Source organism: Stegostoma tigrinum, chromosome 2, assembly GCF_030684315.1.
Source record: "Stegostoma tigrinum isolate sSteTig4 chromosome 2, sSteTig4.hap1, whole genome shotgun sequence".
Lineage (NCBI taxonomy): Eukaryota > Metazoa > Chordata > Chondrichthyes > Orectolobiformes > Stegostomatidae > Stegostoma > Stegostoma tigrinum.
The window spans coordinates 85664228-85684115 of NC_081355.1; the positions used below are offsets into that span (position 1 = coordinate 85664228).

The 19888-nt window shown below is 40.3% G+C and overlaps 1 protein-coding gene across 2 annotated transcripts in view; it reads left to right on the top strand.

Annotated features, from left to right (window-relative positions):
* Positions 1–399: 399 nt before the first annotated feature.
* Positions 400–19888, top strand: part of calcr (calcitonin receptor) — a 288663-nt gene continuing 269174 nt past the window's right edge. The window contains exon 1 of one of the 2 annotated variants that reach the window (XM_059655195.1): positions 400–957. The gene's annotated coding sequence lies outside the window, so the exon portion shown is untranslated. The remainder of the gene's footprint in view (positions 958–19888) is intronic. The other variant, XM_048523649.2, reaches the window with a different exon arrangement.

Here is a 19888-nt window from a genome sequence, read left to right on the forward strand (position 1 = left end):
AAGCATATGCTCGGGTGCTGGTGCTGATCGCTGTATTGAAGTATACAACACCCTCAAATATACAACTATTGGGAATTACTAGTGCCTAGTACATCAGTAAACCATAGTATTTGCAGCTTACTCTCCCAGGGCAACCTTCATCTATTGGGATTCCACTAAATTATTTAAACTTCTTCACCGCACGAAATCTAAAACGGCATTCCTGATCAGCTGATTGGTACGCGATCCCGCGCCAACCTTTTAATGTATTGCTGTTTATTATTTGACAAAAGTAATGGCAGATCGCCACGATCCGGATTCAAGTCCCTATATTTAAGTAATGACATTCTGTCTGTTAGAATACAGTTTTCTCCCTAATATCTTCGCATCATTCGCTACTTCCGTGGCCATTGTCAGAGAACGGGGATCCCCCTTTAAGAGCAGTGATGCTGGAGCCGAGCAGCAGCCACTGACAGAAAAACAAGCTCCTGTGGGGTCCGTACATGTGAATAGGAAACTGTTCGGAAAGCTGCCTGGCGAGCTTGCGGTGAGCGGAGGCGCTTGAGAATTGCAGCCAGACTGGGGAAGACAGGTCAGTCAGTCACATTTCGCAGGCAACGCCAACAGCAAGGAGACCAGAAAGCTCCTGCTACAGTCATTCATACGGATCAGCTTTTCACAGACCAGGGCCCTACTGAGTCGAAACAGGGTATCTCAGAGAAGGGGGAGACAGAAAATGAGAAGAAAATAGCTCATATAAGCTACCAAAATCGGAAATACGCGAACCTCGTGGCACATTGCATTTCAGCTACCTTTTTATTCATAGCGGGAAGGAGCGTTCACATCTGTTGGGATTTCTCATCTGTGGAAAGGAGGGCGAGCGGGAGAAACGAGGATGCAGCTTTATAGCAATTGGTTTTATTCCGTTTGAGAACGACTACCGCAACTCAGCGCATCTTCGGAGCAAGGATCTAATTGGTACCTGATCTCCATTTCTTAAAGTTTCTTATTCGAATAATGTACATCGATAGTCGGAGGCTGGGGTGGGAGTAGGGGAAAGAGTCCCGATTGGAATGTGATTGTAATTTATAAGGGCCTGTTCCCACTGTTAAATATGTGAAACGGGACAAGACTTCAGAGATCGAGCGAATCGGTGCCAGACTTAATAGCACAGCATACGGTTAGTTAGCATGTTATATACAACAGGGGAACTAAGCCTGGGGCTGGTTAAATTAGGAAAGCAAAGCTTGGCTTCCAGAAATGTAGAATAAAAACAGACAGGCCATTGAAGTCGGCTCGGCAGCAGCCAGAACACTCCCGAAAGAGATTGGCGAGCAAACCTCAAGCATTTTACGGTGTTTTTGCTTTGCGTCTCCCCGTTGATGGTACCTCTCGCTACACGCTGCGCGGTACAAGCGACTCTTGGATTCGCTAACGTTATATCTGAAATGGAAACCGTGTTTTCTTTTGCGGGTATATCCTTGGGCAGCAGATCCGTGCGACCACTCCAGCCATGTGCCAAAAGTTTTACTCCGAGCAAAGCGGAGTACGAAGTTGTAGCAAGCAGTGCAAATGTGTAGCAACATTATTACAGCAAAGTGTCTACTCCCCATTCATTGGCAGCCCGCATCCACTTTGACAGTGCGTTTTAGCTTATAGTCACCGGGAAGAGGGAGGGAACTTGGTTTGTTAAAGATTCTGGAGGCTAGCGGACAGAACACTGAACACTCTTCAAAGCAGAAACTGCCAGATAAGATTTGTACTGGAAGTCAACCTTTATTTCTTCGTTCTTTTAACTCGTAGAAGTCTGATCTTAGTTATAACACTCGTTGTTTTGGAAGTGAAGCGGTAATGGATAGTGTTCTCGTCCCTACTGAGACCTTCCGTCGAGAACGGTCTCGATTTGAACTCGATGTATCGCCCGCCCGATTGGTCCTGGAATCAACAATAAATCCATAAAATATCAGACACGGTTTCAAAACAGTCTGTAAACTTGCCTTGGTGTATGTTGAGAGAGAAAAGAATCCATAACTGTGGCAAAATAATTGGTCTAAAGGTATATTTAATTGAACTGTTAAAATACTGCATTTTGCGAAAGTTTGAAAGCTTTCTTTATAATTCCAATCCATGTAATTAAGAGCAAAACGAATAGGAAATAATACTTTATTTAAGAGAAAAAAACGCATGCAGGATGTCATCTTGGTCTAATTGCTGAGATCTCGAGCAGATCCGCAAAGAAATTTTTACCCAGCCCGTCGTTTGAGCTCGCCTTTTCCCAGGTCAACTGTAGATAAGCACTATCAACTCCTGGACCGCTAGTAGTCAGCTTTAGAAATGAAAACTACATGTATGGGAAAGAGTGGCAGTTAGGAGACTTGGTTACCATTTTATGTAATATACCGAATATTGCGAACTGTGCATTTACCATATAGCTTGAGTCATGTGTGTTGTGCCCAAAGGCAGGGCCTTGACTCCTGATCTGCCTACACTTCTTCCTCAGCCATTTTTGTTCTTGCAGTTTTTGTAGTTGGGAGCTTGCTGCTGGTTTCCAGTCTCAGAAGCAGACCAGGAGACAGATCTCATGTCTTACTCCAATAAAATTCTCAATGGTTTCCATAGTATTCATGCAAAACAAAGTTACTGAACGCATTTACCATGCAGCGCGGCCACGTATCAAAAGGTCACAATGTCGACCTGAGATGACCAGTAAGACCAGGGAGTCAGATGTCCATTCAAGAGGTAAATGGCTCAACGAATGAATTTCAGGAGCACCAAGCAGTAGGGTGTCTCCAGGATACTGGGTTTACAGCTATTTAACGTATCGATGGAAATAAACCAAGGAATGCTGATGTGGAACAGTAAGAAATGATTATAGCACACATTCCAATGCCCCGCCGGTGCTATAAATGGCCTCCCAGAAATCAGTCACGCTGTTTGTAGCTTAAATCATTAAGTCTATTTCAACTCCCCATGAGTGTACGTGGGTCTTTCTCTTCATTCTGCACTCGTTCGATGCTTCAAATTTGATGGCACAGCGTTAACGGTTCCTGGTACTGACACTCTGTATTGTTTCAAACTCCCAAACTATATACAATAATAACCTGTCCATACAAACATTCAAGTATTAAACTGCTGTTGATATTCACTAAAACGACACCTTACCCCTATAAACAAAGAATAAAGAACAATACAGCACAGCAACAGGCCTTTAGGCCCTCCAAGCCTGCAAAACATTTTGCCCTTTCACACTAAAACTATATTCACTTACAGGATTAACATTCCTCTATTCCCCTCCTATTCATGTATTGAACCAGGTGCTTCTTGAATGCTGATATGTCTCTGCGTCCATCACCTCAGGCAGCACCTTCTTTATACTGTATATATAGTTATTATACAGTTCTATATCTTGTTATAAGTTTGTCCCTTGGTTTTTCCTAACCTGCGTGATTCAAAATGTCCATCCACATGGACCAAGATTAGTCTTTTTATCATTTCAAGAAATGAAGAACTTGCATCTAAATATCACCTTTCATAACTTCAGAGTTCTAAGTCTTTCACAAGTCAATGGAATACCTTTAGTACAAACACAGAGAATGCTGGAGAAACTCAGCAGGTCTGGCAGCATCTGTGAAGAGAAAAACAGACTTAACATTTCAAGTATGGTGTGAGTCTTCTTTGGATTACCAGCATCCAGAGTATTTGCCTTGATACTTTTTAAATAGTCAGTATTGTAATGGGGATTGCAGGAATCTGTATCCCTCAACCCCTGAGGGCAGGCAGGGTCTAGTGCTAATATCAATAGCCTAATAATCCAGGGCCCCAGGATAATCATTTGAACACATTGGTTTGAATCACATTATGATTTAAATTCAACATTTTGTTTTTTTTAAAAAAATCTAGCTAAACGGCACCATTGTTGTAAAACCGTGGTTCACATTTTTTTAGTGAAGGAAATCTGTTTTCCTTACCAGTCTGATCTGTTTTGACTCTAGACATGCAGTAATTAGGTTCACTGAAATTTTCTAGTTTTATATTTCTTGAATATTGTTAGAGATACATCCACCCAAGCAAAATTAGAGTATTCCATCACACTCATAACGTGTGTAGGAAGGCAATGGGAAGAAAGCAAGCAATCTACTTGCCACATAATCTCTTGTCTCTGGCTTGCTATTGTAATTATATGGCTTATCAATTCGCTTTCTCCTCAATGGTAAGCCCTAAGTTATTGATAGTGCAATATTCAGTGGTGGTAAAGCCATTGAACTTCAAGGAGTAACAGGTTCACTTTTATTGGAGGTGGATATTACTTGGCATTTGTGTTGCTTAAATATACTTGCCACTTAGCATTCCAAGTTTAGATGTTGTCCAAATCCTGATGCAAATGAAGCTCACTGCTTCAGCAGCATATAAGAAATTGCAAAAGGTGCTGAACATTGTGCATTCAACAATGAGCCTCCCCAGTTCTAACCTTATGATGGAGGGAAGGTGAAAGCGGATAAAAATGGTTAGACCTAGGACACTATCACCAGGAACGCCAGCAGTGATACCCTTGGACTGAGATGACTGCCCTTCAACAATCACAACGATCTTTCTTTGTGCTGGGTATGACTCCAACTAACAGAGATTTCCTTTGATTTCAATTAACTCAAGTTTTGATAGGGCTTCTTGATGTTACGCATGGTCAAATGTAACCTTGTTGTTAAGGACAGTCACCCTCACCTCAGCCACGGAGTTCAACTCATTTATTCATATTTGAACAAAGGCTGCAATGGGGTCAGGAGCTGAGTGACCCTGGTAGTCCCAAACTGAGCCACACTAACAAGGTTATTTCTTTGCAAGTGCAACTTGATACCATCATTGGTGAAGTCTTCCATTATTTTGGTAATGATTAAGAGAAGATGATGGGCTGTAATTGATTGTGCTGGCCCTGTCCTTATTTTTTGTGTACAGGACATACTTGGGCCATCTTTCTACATAGAAGTGGCATGGTAGCTCAATGGTTAGCACTGTTGCCTCACGGTAGGGACCCAGGGACCTGGGTTTGATTCCACTCTAGGACGACTGCGGGAGTGGAGTTGGACATTCTCCTCATGTCTGCATGGGTTTCCTCTGGGTGATCCAATTGCCTTCCATGGTCCATAGATGCATAGGCTAGGTGGATTGGCCATGCTAAATTACCCGTAGTGTTCAGGCGTGTGTAGATTAGGCAGATGGGTCTGGGTGGGGTGCTCCAAGGGTTGGTGTGGACTTGTTGGACTGAAGGGCCTGTTTCCATACTGCAGGGATTCTAAGATGTCCATCTTTTGGCTATATCTAAAAAAACCCTGGCAAGGAAAGCAGCTAGTTCTGGAGCAAGGTCTTCACCATTATTGCTGACATGTTGTCAGAGCCTTTAACCTTTGCAGTATCCATTGTGCTCAGCCATTTATTGCTATCATTTACAGTAAACTAAATTAGTTTAAGTCAGGTATCTGTAATGGCAAGAAGAAGCCAAGATGGATCATCCACTTGGCACTTCTGGTTGAAAATGAATATAATACTTCAGTCTTGTCTTTAAATTGGTGTGCTGTGCTCCCATCGTAGATGGAGAGTTCTATGGAGCTTCCTTCACCAGTGAGTTGTTTAATTGTCCACCACCATCTGAGACTGGACGTGGCAGGCTGGCAGAGCCTAGATCGGAACCATTGTTTGTGAGGTCTCTTAGCCTTAACTACTGCATGCTGCTTCTACTGTTTGACATTTTAGTAGCTCTATCTTATAGTCTCACAAGGTTGACACCTCATTCTTAGGTCTGTCTGGTGCTGATCAAGGCAGGGCCTCCCGCATACTTTATTGAACCAGGTTGATCTTCCGACTAGATGGTAATGGTAGAGAATATGCTCAGCCATGAGGTTACAAATTATATTTGCATACAATTTTGCTGTTGTTTTTGATAGCCCACAATACCTCATGCATGTCTAGCTTTGAGTTGCCAGATCTGTTTGAAGTTTGTCCTATTTAACACATGGTAATGCCACATCACATGATAGAGGGTGTCCTACTTTTGAAGTTGAGTTCAGTTTCTGCAATGACTATGCAGTGGTCACTGCTATCAATACCATCATGTTGTCATGGATGGGCGTATCTGCAAAGGTAGTTCAGTAAAGTTGATGTCAAGTAGTTTTTCCCCCTTTTTTTGGTTCCCTCACCACCTGCCACACACCTAATCTAGCAGCAGTTTACTTTAGGACTGACCAGCTTGGTCAGTATGTGTACTGCTGAATTATTCTTGGTGAGTGGCAGTGAAGCTCCCTATCTAGAGTATACTGCATATCTTTAACCTTTAGTGTTCCCTCCCAGTGATGATTAACATGGATGAATACTGACATTAGCTCTGGAGAGGATGGCTGGAGGTGGTGACCAATAGCTATCCTTACCTATGATTTGGCTTTGTGAAAAGATTTCATCAAGTCCGGAGCCAATGTTGAGGAATCTTAGAGCCACACCCCTCTGACCCTCAGGTAGGTCTACCCATCCAATGGAACAAGGTATACTCTGGGATGGCGACAGTATTTATGGGATTACAACTGGTTCTAAGGTATGTTTCCATGATATTAGGTCACAGATTTTAATAAGGTGGGCATTGTGGGGATGACAGAGCCAGGTTTGCTATTGTTGTCTTTCTCTTCTAACTGAGTGTGAGGTGGTCCATCTGGTTTCATTCCATTTGGCTTTTTCATGATTTTATACAACTGAGTAGCTCTCCATTCATTCCCTTCACAACTGATGCATCACGGTAGCAGTGTGTACTATTGACAAGATGCACTGCAATAATTCACCAACGTTCCTTTGACAATGCCTTCCAAACCCTGCATTCTCTCTCAGCCAGAAGGACAAGGGTAACAGGTTTATGGGAACACCATCAACTGCAGTTTCCCCTCCAAGCCACACACCATACTGAGTTGGAATGAATTCTGAACAGATCAGATCAAACAAATTGCAAAGAAGAATAATATTAGACTCAAAACATTAACTTTGTTTCTCTTTCCACAGTTGTTACCAGAGATCTGCTGTGTTTTTCCAGCAGTTTGTGTTATAATTTTGGATCTCCAGCATCTGTAGGACTTTGCTTTTAGTCCCTCAGTACTAATGCTTGGATGTTGTCGGGGACTATGGCCTGTGCTGTATCCAATGCCTTGAGTTGTTTCTTAATGTCACACTGAGTGATCTAAATTGGCTGAAAACTGGCAACTGTGCTGTTTGGGACCACAAGTGATTATTTCTATTAACACTTCTGGCTGAAGGTAGTTACAAATGCTTCATTGTTGTCTTTGGCTCTGATTTGCTGAGTTCCCGCATCACTGAAAATGGAAATATTTGTGGAGCCTCCAGGTCTGGTTATTTATTTAAATGTCCACTGTTCACGATTGGATGTGGCAGGGCTGCAGAACTTAAAATCCATTGGTTGTGAGATGACTCAGTTCTATTACAAACTGCTACCATTGTTTGGCAAACATTTATTCCTCTATATCTTCATCAGGTTTATATCTCCTTCTTAACGATACCTGATACTGCTCTTGACATGTTCTCTTTAACTCTCAATGATAGCGCTCTGTATCAATGGTAATAGTAAAAAGAGGGATATATTGGATCACAAAGTTGTAAATTGTGGTTGAATTTCTGCTGCTGATGATGATGACCCAAAACACATTATAGATGCCTACTATTAAGTTACGAGATTCGTCGTAGGTCTATCATACTCGACACTATGGTAGTGCTGCACAGTATCAATGACCATGTACAATTACATTACAAATCAAAAACCAACTAATCCCAGCTGAACATCAGTTTATGTAGAGATTCTTTTATCATTGCAGTGTTATATAACAAAATTATGAACTTAAGAACGTTTATCTTCAAAGGTAGTGTTTTGTGATTGATTCATTAATTGAGCCAGGCAATTGTATTATTACATGGAAAGTGATTTTCACATTTTTCTTCCAAGTATTAACATATTCTCAGAGGCTTCCTGTCTAAAATTAGAAAAAAGCCGTGTTAGCTAAGTGAAGGGGAAGAAAGCCATCAGACAGGGTACAGCATTTTTGGTACACCACAGCAGAAATAAATCGAAGAAGTCAGCAAACACAGAAATGATTTAAATGGATGGCATGTAGACAGATACCTGCTGACCTGCGTATCTGCAGAAGCTGAAAGTCCAGGACACCTGTTGAACTCTGATATTTAAGGCACATTTAAGGTTAGACTTACTGACCTGTCTCCACAATACCTGTTAAAGAGGACTGCCCGGTGATTTATTCACACAAGTACACCGGAGTTACAACACTGGAACAGCTCGTAGATTTCTGCCCACCTGTCATCCAATTTAAATATTTTTCTGATCTGTTGACTTTTTAATTTATTTCTGTAGTGGCTCGCTAAAAATGTTTTCTGCTGCCTGACATCACTCTTTATCTGCATCTTGTTAACAGTGCAGTTTGGACATGAGAATGGAATATCTCTGAGAGTCTGTTAATCTGGAGTGCTGACATGATTTCTGCCTCAATCATTGAAAAAAGCCACAGCCTCACTCAATAAATTTCTTCTGCTCTCTGGTTTGAATGTCCTATTTTTGATTTGGAATCAGTCTGTTTCTGCTTACCATGTCTTGTTTCATAATTTTAAACAATTGTATCACACTACTCTGCAATTGGCAGATGGTGTAAAATGTATGCTTAAGGAGGTGTTTGAAAAGATACCACAGCAGAGATTTTTATGGAATTTAAAGGTAATGGAATTACAGTGTGGATTGTAAAATTAGTTAAAAATGTTGATCAATTTTTCATGTCTTTCTAAATCCCCATAATTTACAGCATCCCAGTAAATCTGCATTCTCATAAGCCTAAATTGCCTTCTAATGTGTTGTGACCATTACTGTCCACATTTCACTGGGATCTTATAATTCTTTACATCTTGTGATAAAACCTAGAAATCCATTAGCTTTTATTTACAGGCCATCAGCCTGAATTACTGCCTTTAATGTTCTGTGAACCTGTACCCTCCAAATCCCTCAGCTTTTCTCAAATTCTGAATCTATTTCTATTCACAGTGTAATAATTATGGCTCTTACTTTGTCAAAGCACATCACCTTACACTGACAAATATTACTTCCCAACACTTAAAAGTCTGTACCCCAATTTATCATTATACATTTGTAGTTTTTAAGAAAAAAATGACTATATTTCTGTTTTGAATTCAAAGAACTGAGTACGGAAAATAGTGCAGCACAGGAACAGGCTGTTCGGCCCATTAAGCCTGCACAAACACATGATGCCTTTCTAAACTAAAAACCATTAGCCTCTATATGGTCTGTATCCCTCTATTCCCTGATAATTCATGTATCTGTCAAGGTGCATCTTAAAAGTTGCTGTTGTATCTGCTTCCACCATCTCCTCTGGCAGTGCATGCCAGCACTTAACACCCTCTGTGTAAAAAAACTAGCATCTTACATTTCCTTTAAACGTTTTCCCTTTTACCTTAAACTAATCTCCCCTAGAAATTGATATTCCTACCCTGACAAAAAGATTTTGACAATCCATTCTATCCATGCCTCTCATACTTCTAAACCTCTAACAGGTCTCCCCTCAGTTTGTCTAATCTCTCTCCATAGCTAATATTCTCCAAACTAGGCAACATCCTGGTAAACCTTGAACAAAAACAGAAATTGCTGGAAAAGCTCAGCAGGTCTGGCAGCATCTGTGAAGAGAAAATCAGAGTTAGCATTTCGAATCTGGTAACCCTTCCTCAGAACTGGTAAACCATTTTTGTACGCTCTCCAAAGCCTCTGCACCCTTCTGATAGTGTGGTGACGAGAACTGCATACAATATTCCAAATGTAGCCTTACTCAAGTTATTTACAGCTGCAAGGTCATGTAGGGAATTCGACATTAGCTCCTACTCTAGGCCATTATCTGAGTCATTTATAAATATAGTGAACAGAAGTACTCAAGAATGCAAGAGAAAGAACTGTGGATGCTGGAAATCAGAAACAAAGACAGAAATCGCTGAAAAACTCAGCAAGGCCGGCAGCGTCTGTGGAGGAAAAGCAGAATTAACATTTTGGGTCCAGTGATCCTTCTCCAGAACACAGATGAAATGTCACTGGTACCGAAACATTAACTCTGATTTCTCACCACAGTTGCTGCCAGATCTGCTGAGTTTTTCCGATAGTTTCTGTCTTTGGCTTGACAACTCAACCGCATACCATGACTCACTTCTAATTATTACTGAAAAACAGTCTTAACTCTAATCTTTAATTTATCCTTCCCAGTCATTTTAATTAAGTTTCGCATTCTCCCTGTAATTCCCCATTTCTTAAATTCTTATAATAATCTCGATTATGGCAGCATTTCAAATATCTTCCCAAAACTCAAGTTTCTTATGTCAACTGTATTTCCCTCATTTACCATTTCTATTACTTCCTGAAACAATTCTATGATGTTTCTCAAGTACCATTATGTTTTAGGAAATATGTACAAGCTGCCTTTTCATGCTTTTCTGGGTGGATGATGTTGTAGCATAGTGGTTATGCCATGGTACTAGCAAAACATCATTTTAGATTAATAATCCAGAAAATATGCATTTTGATTCCCTATGCCCATTAGAAATGTACAATTCAGTTTGAACAATCTGGAGAACAGAAAAGCTGTTACCAGTACAAGTGACAATAAAGCTGCTGCATTACGTTAATTCTGAGCTCAGTCAAATCCGTATGAGACCCTAGTCCCACACCAATGTGGTTTATTCTCAACTGCCTACAGTTTAGCATTCTCCATAAATAAAAAACAAAAGAACTGTGGATGCTGTAAATCAGGAACAAAGACAAAGTTGCCGGAAAAGCTCAGCAAGTCTGGCAGCATCTGTGGAGGACAAAATAGAAACAATGTTTTGGATCCAGTGACGCTTCATCAGAACTGACGGTGCCTGGGAAAACGTCAGTTTATATGCAGAAAACAGGGAGGTGGGTGGGGGAGGGAGTAAATGTTAGGATAGAGCCCGAAGAGAGAGAAAGACAGTTGGACAGAAAAAGAAGTTGCTAACGATCAGGCTGGGAGGGTGAATGGTTGTTAATGGGGATTGTTAGTGACTAACAGATCATCAGACGCCATTTCCACCACCTCCAGCAAGATGCCACCACCAGAAACTTATTCCCCTCCCCTCCATTGTCCACCTTTCGCAGGGACATTCCCTCTGGGACACCCTGTCCATACTTCCTTCACCCCCAACACCTCCCCACAGCCCTACGGCACCTTCCCCTGTAACCGATGAAGGTGCAACACCTGCCCATTTACCTCCTCCCTCCCCAGTACCCAAGGGCCCAAACATACCTTCCAGGTGAAGCAACACTTTACATGCACTTCCAAGAATCTAGTCCATTGTATTTGCTGCTCACATTGTGGTCTCCTCTACATCGGGGAAATGAAGCATAGACTTGGTGACCGCTTCGCAGAACATCTGCATTCTGTTCGCAAAAAAGACCCTGAACTACTTGTTGCCTGCCACTTCAATGCACCACTCTCCTCTCTGGCCAATATCTCTGTCTCTTGGCTTGCTACAGTGTTCCAGTGAAGCCCAATGCAAGCTGGAGGAACATCACCTCATTTTCTGCTTGGGGACCCTACAGCCCCCAGACTCAATAGTGAGTTCAGTAGTTTTAGGGCCTAAACTCTCTGATGTCCTAGACCCCCCACCCCCACGTGCTCCCCCCCCCCCACACACACACACAAACACACACACACACACACACACACACACACACACACACACACACACACACACACACACACACACACCAGGCCTTGTTACCACATAACCTGCCAGTACACACCACCGTTGTTAGTCACTAACAGTCCCCATTAACAACTATTCACCCTCCCAGCCTGATTGTTAGCAACTTCTTTGTCTGTCCAACTGTCTTTCTCTCTCTGTGGGCTCTTTCCCATCGTTTATTCCCTCCCCCACTCATCTCCCTATTTTCTGCATATAAACTGATGATTTCCCAGGCACCATCAGTTCTGAGGAAGGGTCACCAGTCCCCAAACGTTAAGTCTGTTTTCTCTACACAGATGCTGCCAGACTTGCTGAGCTTTTCCAGCAACTTGTTTTTATTCCTAGCTTTCTCCTTGGTTGTCTCAAATGACTAAATTAATTTTTATTGAAACATAACAATTTCCCTGCTAGCTATAAGTCTAATGGCCTTTAAGGACCCAGGTTAGGTATATTATTTTTAAAGTAGCTGCTGTACTGGCCTCAGTCTAGTACTTCAGCAACCATCCGTAGACAACAGAAATTGAATTTCCAGGGCTATGCAATGTCCATCCTTAGTTCTCTCTCATCTCCTCTCTCTGGTTTTGCTGAATTATCTTTTATCATCTTAAATAATTTATCTAAAGCTTCCGTCAGTCATCTCATTCCCATCTCTTTGAAATCTGCCTCCTCACTGATATCCTTTGTTTCATCAAAGACATAAAGAACTTCCTAAAAACAGTTACCATTTTTTTTGATTGCCATCTACAAATTGACTGTGCTATCCCCTCAAGGATCCTATCACAATTTTAACAATTCTTTCTTTTACTGATAAATTTGTAGATAATTCGGAGTGTTCATTTAATTACTTTTTGAATGTTTGCTTCATAATCTTTGGCAGCTTTTCTCACTTGTTGATAATGTCTCATCTTTCTCTTATTCTCCTTCATGTTTTCAGGATTTCATTTGGAGTCCTGATCAACCCCTTCTTTAATAATAATTAGACTCTAGTCTCTAAATGCTTCCATGGTATCCTCAAACACTTGCATATTTCTTCACTTTTAATATAATTTGCTTATTTATACCTTTACACATCCCACAGTCCTACTTTTCAATTTTTTACAGTATAACACATCACTGGGTCACTATTAATCTGTTCAGTACTTCTCTAATCCTGTCAATTATTTCTGTGCAGTTCAGGATAACTCAAAAACGGCAGTGAACAGAATGACCATACCAGACCAATAATCCAGAAAATATGCATGTTGGTTCCCATACACACATTAGAAAAGTACAATTCAGTTTAAACGATCTGGAGTAGAGAAAAGCAGTTACCAGTAAAGCTGCTGTGACAATAAAGTTGCTGCATCGTGGGAAATTGACATGCATTTGATCTTTGCAGCATTGCTTTAGTTTATTAAATTACAAAAGGAACAGTAATTGATTAAATTATTTCTATTTCTGTAAGTTAAAGAAAAATTAGAATAACAATAACACTAAAATCAAAACTATTTCCAGAAATTGGCCATTAAGTTATAATGACTATGTTAAGACTTCTGTTCACTCTGCTTCATGGAACTTGGAGAATGATTCACTTTGGCTTTGAAAAGGACCCTCATCAAAATAGGATTCAATTTTCAAGCACAAAGTTCAGAATGTGAAATAGAAACATTGTCCAGTGGTTCTGGAATTAGCCCAATGTATCTGTCATCCTAAAATGGGATTGTTGTACGCTGCTACACAGGTGACAGAGACACTGTGGTGGCACTTTTGCATGTGGGATCAGGACAAACATAAATCTTCTCACACACTGGCAACACATGGAATTCCTATGCCCACTAATTAATTTCTTCACTCCCCACCGTGCGCTCCACTTAGTTTGATTTTTCACCTTTTTTTCAGCTTAGATTGGGAAATTGCATTTTGCTGTCATTGATTACTTTTTTTTATTTGATTTATTATTGTCAATGTACCTAGGTATAGTGAAACATTTTGTTTGTGCGCAGCACCTACAGATCACATCACATGAAGATTATAGGGTGATGCAATTGAGCCAGGAATACTAAGTTATGGCTGTAAAGAAGGCTGTATATAAAGCAAGATCAATGTTGGATTTGAAATTTGAGAGGTCCATTCAAAAGTCTAATAACAGCAGGGAAGAAACTGTTCTTGAGCCTGTTGCTATACACGTTTACGCTTTTGTATCTTCTGTCTGATGGAAGAGGTTGGAAGAGGTTATAAATGGGGTGGGAGAGGTCTTGGATGATGCTGGCTGCCTTTTTACACAAAAGAGTGCTGGGTCTCTCACTATTGTAAATTAGGAGGCGATGAGATTGCTGCAGCACTGCCTGCTGTATAGGTATATCTCCCTGTCCAGATGCCAAGACGCCAAACTAATGAAAAACAATATAAGGGCTAACCTTCACTGGTATTCACAACCACTCTATTTCTTAAAAATTTACAGACTCTTGCATTTGAATTATATGGAACAAAGGACAGTGATCTATTTTGAATGAAAGGTTATTAAAAAGCAGCAAGATGAGATTGCGAGATAACAAAGTGTGAAGCTTGATGAACACAGCAGGCCAAGCAGCATCTTAGGAGCACAAAAGCTGACGTTTCGGGCCTAGACTCTTCATCAGAGATCATGTTATCTTCGATTCTCCAGCATCTGCAGTTCCCATCATCTCTGATCACAAGATGAGATTGCGCTTTGCATCAGTAATGCTCTGACAATAACGAACTAAACAAAATGTGCAATAATTTAACGTTTCTTAATATTGCGTCGGAAGTGACGAGTAAATGGCATATTTCATCCGCCCCGTTTAAACAGATCGTACTTGATTCCAAACTGATGGAGGTTTAAAAGAGGCACATGCAAGGCTAGTTCCAGTGACCAACAGAACAAGTAAGTTCTCCCTTATATAATGTTGAATTAGAGTCTATTTGGTGGTAAAAATGCTCTGCGTTAATGTGTTAGACCTGAAACGGTGCCAACATTGTGTTTTCAATTCCAAACTAAAATTTCAGAAAATTGAGAGAGAAAAGGAATCATTCCGACCGCCCCATTTCTTTTTCGTTTAGTATCACACTTAAAGTTTAACAATGAGATGAATCATCAACTTACAGCAGCAACTCGCCTTAAAGCTATTCTTGAAAGTGCATTTAGAACTGATTTCAGCAGGGATGGCGAGATTGATGTGCGTTTGTCCAGAGCACGGTGGGGAACCCAAAGGGGGCAGTGTGGGCTTGTTTCTGTCTGACTGCTGCAGGTGAACTGTTAGAATGGGTGCAATTGATGAGATCGCTCCGAATTAGCGGGTCTTTCAGCCTAATGGCCTGTGCTGCAAATTTCATGAACTGCCACCAGTCCAGCACTTGCAACTCTTTCTCTATCCAATAAAACTGAAAGGATTTGTGCTCGGTAATTGAAGTTGCGATTGTACTCCTCCAAGGGCGCGAAAGGGCAAAACACTGCTAAAATATCATCCATTAAATGAATGAATGGTATTTGCCTTTTCTGCTGATCACTGGAATTGGTCAGAACGTTGGTAATGGTGGAATATTTTGCACTCGGCGTATTTGATGATGTTGTGTGATGGTCTTTCACTTGAAACAATTTCATTCTCTGTGATACAGTATAACAAATCAGGAGCGGGGAGGACTTGAAGGCAGCAGCTATGGTTCGGAGGTAAGGACATTGCCACTGAACCACAAAAGCACCACTTTTATTATTTGCTTAATTTTACCTTTGTAGCTTTAGGTCAGGATCATCCATTTCCACTTATCTTGAGAAGATGGTCATCGAGCTTTTTTCTAGAACAACATGTGATGAACATGTTCACGCAGTATTAAGATGCAGGATTTCCAGCACTTCTTCCCCACAGTATTTGTCCCAGCAATAATGAAGAAATGCCAACATGTCCAAGTCAGAATGTGAGATAACCTGGAGGACAACATGGTTCCAGTGGTGCTCTCCTGCCATGGCCTGCCCTAGTGATGGGGATTATAGTTTTGTGAGTTTTGCAGAAGAAACCTTGAAAAGTTGATGCATTGTATCATAGAAGTATACAGCGCAGTCTTGTGAAGTGCAGGTTGGCAGGGAAGATGATTAGGTTAGTGAATGAGGCGCTGATTGCTTTGCTGTCTGCTTCTTCAAGGCTTTTCAAAAATATACTTCATTCATGAAAACTCTAAAAGTACATTGTAAAATAATTCAAATTGGACATTACAGAAATGTATTAGTATTTAACTTTTCTTCACAGATAATGTCACACTCTAACATGCCTCCATACAATTGTGATACATGTGAGATTTCCTTTATGCATTCATTGGCAAAGCATACAGACCAAAAAGTTCTAAGATAGGAGATCCTTGATACACTATGACTGAATTGCCTTAGACAGTGGTCTTTCTGTACTGATCTTCTGCTGCAGCTGCCCCAAGCTTTATTGTCTCCCTCATCAAGTAGTACAGGATCTTGGAATGTGCCAGTTTGCATCACTTGGTCATGGAAAACTCTTTACATTGGATAACTGACAGGTTTTGAATAGTTCAAAGAGCACCTTCCACCAGGTTCGTGGTCTTCTAACAGAAATTACTGTTTGTCTCAGTATGTGTCCCTGAAAACAGCTTTTTCAGTTGCTTAAGTTGAATCTCAACAACTGTTGCATTTCGTTCCAATCACCATTGCATTTCTTTCCAGACATTCTTTGCAAAGACATATTGCAGAAGGAGTTGAGCACCACTCACTTCCCCATCTCAGCTATTTTAAGGACAGCGTGAATGTTGTTGTTACGGTTACACCTGTTCAGCCATAAGGAGAACATTCATTCATAGTCCTTATATGCCCCATTTATGTGGAAGAGAGGCTTTTAATTACATATTTACGACAGAATAATTAGTCCCTGAATTGTTTCAGTAAGTACTGCATATAAGTGATTGGTCTAGTTGAGTCAAAGGAGTCCTTAGGATGTCGATGGTGGGAGACTCAATCATGGTAACATCATTAGAGGTCATTAGGCGCTCTCTTGTTGGAGATGGTCATTGCCCAACATTTGTTGGATGAGATGTTACTTGCCATTGGACCATGTCAATTAGGACTCACTTAGAGTTTAGTGTATTAAGCTGCACGAAAGTGACAAGTGAGTTCTGAAAAGTTAAATTGTGTATGTCAGTATGCATCCGAGCATAAACAATAATAACCTTCACATTAGATTAATTAATTGGAAATAGTGCTGTGTGCACTGAAGTAAAGACTTATTTTTAATTCTGTTGAAGAAAGGGATATAGCATCAAAACTCATTAGAAATTAAGAACGTAAAACCCTTATTTGTACAACATGGCTATTTATTCTGGTTTAGCAAATGACAAGAATTGCAGGACCCATACAAGTGCCAAAAGCCTTTGATTCTCTCTGGAAACATGGTATATTCTTGACCTAACTTTAGAGTAGCAATTTATTTTGAAATTATTTTCAATGTGTGTTGCTCAACATCATATTTTAAACAGGGTTGTGCTACAAGACAAAGCTATGCTATGATCTTTTGTTCAATTATGATTGCACTAAGAGTACAATTCAGTTCACATTTGACCTTTCACAGTTGCAGTGAGAATTGTTGATCTGAAAGTGAAGTCTAAAAATATGCTGTGGAGTTGACTGAAGAATAATTACTGCACTGTCACAAAAATAACTACCAAATTATATTTCGTGGAAGTGTCCTCTCGGAGATTCATATCAATGACCTTTTTTGAGTATCTAAAAACATTTGCTGTGCTTATAAGGCTATTTCATAAACTCTGATAGCTTAACAAACTAGTCATTCTGCATGTTTACAGCAAGATATTTGTAATATTTAGTTAGTTCATTTAATAGTTATGTGATGCAAACTTTAGAAGAGCAGTTCTTTCCTTAAAAGAGTTCCTTGAAAGAAGCACAGTTTGAATGTTAATTTTGCCAATGAAGACAGAAGAAGGACTTTCCAAACCATTTCTTGGTTATCTATTGAACATCCCCAAGTCTCGCAATGGTACACCAACACATCACCAATTGCACACCAAAAAGCATGGGGAGGTATTGGTGCTATGGTATGTCACTGGAATAGTGATCAAGAAACCCAGGCTAATGTTCTGGGGCATAGATCTGAATCCCCTAAAGGTAAGCAGTGAAATTTTAAGATAACATAAATCTGGGATAAAAAAAAGCTAACATTAATGTTGCCAATGTGACTGTTGTCATGAAAAATCCATCTAGTTCACCAGTGTTCTTTTGGGAAGAAAATATATTATCCTTCCCTGGTCTGACTTACAGCTGTATTTCTTTGTTTTTTCTATGATTTAATAAGAACAATTATAATGTTTAACTTCCTGGCTTGCTTTGCTTTTCTGCTTTGTACTAAGATTCTGTACCAAGGTGCATTTGTACCTACTCATGCAAGTGAGTACATGTGACAATAAAAGCTACTTCTCTCTAGAGTGACTCCAGATTCAAAGTGATTGATTTTTAACAATCCCCTGAGAATTGGTGGTAATCAATAAACACTGCCCAGTCAGCACTACCTTCATCCCATGAACAAAGGAAAAGTTTCCTGTGAGTCCACTCATACTGATCAATATCTAAACTGCTGATCTTCCCATTCTCCCTCCACCTTGAATTTAATTCAATATCATACTTCATCGTGACAAGAAATATCTACAACAGGAGCTTTGTCAAGGAGAATAATGTTATTGCTCTCTCCATGAAATTATTTAAACAAGTTTTAAGACAATATGTGTTATAAAGTCAGATTACTCTAGATATCATTACAGCTGTGATTAAACCTGCCATAACCCATTAACATTATATATACATTCACTTCCGAAGAAGATGTCATTTCAAGCCTGTTAAGAGTGAGAATTGTTGCTGATTGTCCTTCCATAACACGGAAATATTGAGGCCAATGATTGATAAAGTGGCTGTGGTCAGCTGAATGAGCACAGAATGGGGATTCACGCAGAGGATGGTGCATGTATGGAATGAGGGATATGGGCCAAATGCTGACAAGTGGGACTAGATTATGTTTGGATGTGTGGCTCATGCGGATGAGTTGGACTGAATGATCTGTTTCAATGCTGTATAATTCTATAATGCTATGTAACATGAAATATTTCTGGTTTTCATGATTTAGATCCACACTAACTAAATATCTCAACTGAGTTACTGAAATAACTTTAGATAACCAGGGAACTTGAAGTGGTCTGCATTGGGTGTACAAATACTTCCTGTCAGTGAATCTTTGGAAAACTCAGACCAAATCCCATTCACCATACCCATTACACCTGTGCTCGCTGACTCACATATTGGCTTCAGGTTAAGTACTACTGCATTTATCATTCTCATCCTTAGTTTCAAATCCATCAATGACATTACGCTTCCCTTTCTTTGTAATATTCTCTAGCTCTAAAATCTTTTGAGAGACCTGTGCTCCTTCAGTGCTAACTTGTTGATTGTTAATTTTATTTATACGAACATTTGTGCCCCTGCTTGCACTTGATAAGTTCCTTACCTCCAGAATTGAACAAGGACTGCTTCCGTATCTGGGGAGATGCAAATGGTGCTGAATATTTTACAATAATTTGGCAAATGTTTCCATTTCTGACCTTATGATGGATGGAAGGTCATTGATGAAGCAGCTGAAAGTGGTTGGGCCCAGGACATGACCCTGAGAAAATTCTGCAGAGATGTCCTGAATCTGAGATGACAGACCTCCAACAACCCCAACTGTCTTTCAATGTGTCAGGTATGACTCCAACCAGCTGAAGGTTTTCCCCCTGATTCCTATTGGTTCCAGTTTTGCTAATGCTCCTTGATGTCAAATGCAGCCTTGGTCAAGGGCTGTCACTCTTACCTCACCTCTGGCATTCAGCTCTTTTATCCACGTTTGCATCATGGCTGTATTGAGGTCAGGAGCTGAGTTGTCTTGGTGGAACCCAAACTACACATCAGAGAGTAGGTTATTACTGCTTGATTGCCCTACATCTACTTACACAAAGGTGTAACCTAGGGAACCCTAAGAATGGAAACCCTGTTCGAACTGAATGAGATAATGTGTATTTATTGCAGATGTATTTCTTCAGTTTTCCCAAAGGC